This window comes from Sinocyclocheilus grahami, unplaced genomic scaffold (genome assembly GCF_001515645.1).
Source record: "Sinocyclocheilus grahami isolate Dianchi unplaced genomic scaffold, SAMN03320097.WGS_v1.1 scaffold793.1, whole genome shotgun sequence".
NCBI classification, from domain to species: Eukaryota; Metazoa; Chordata; class Actinopteri; order Cypriniformes; family Cyprinidae; genus Sinocyclocheilus; species Sinocyclocheilus grahami.
Genome location: NW_015505972.1, coordinates 32,311 through 33,005, shown reverse-complemented (window position 1 = coordinate 33,005; position 695 = coordinate 32,311).

Below are 695 nucleotides of genomic sequence, written 5' to 3'. Positions count from 1 at the left end.
GACACAGTTACTTTTTTGGTTGATATGTGTAAATGTACAATTACCTTTTCATTATTTTTTCAGTTTTATTTAAATTTGTAGTTAAAATATCTAAAAATAAATTTATTTTAAAGTTTAGTATTAGACAGCCTTTGCACACAGGCTTATGCTGGTAACTCATCAGTGGACTTCCCTCCTCAATATAGGCTATATTTTTTCACACTTTTCCCAATAGTATTCAGCTGCAGACCCGCAGCACCAGCAGTTTCAGAACCACAGCCACAGAACCGGAAGTGAGGGGCGGAGCTTACATTTTTTTTTATCAGAGTAGCGCCACCTTACGGTTTTTAAGAGGTAATTTGCTTTTAGTACACACGATACGTCATACTTTATGTATGTATGCATTTTATAATGACATATTAAGCATTTTAGAAACAGTAATCTTGTGTAATTTAGTTGTAGACCTATACAGTTATTCGTTTCATTGTATTATGCGAGTAATTTCCTGTTTGTGATATTAAAAATAATGATTGAAACTTCTGGGCATTTTATATGAAATATACTTTAATCACAAGATTCAAAATAAATGTTTACTCCAAAGTCAAGAACATGTGCATCATAAATTTTTCTATATGAAAACTAAAACATTTCAATAAAACACACACACAGCAGCATCAATTTAAAAGTAACAATCAAAATGTACACAATAATTAAAT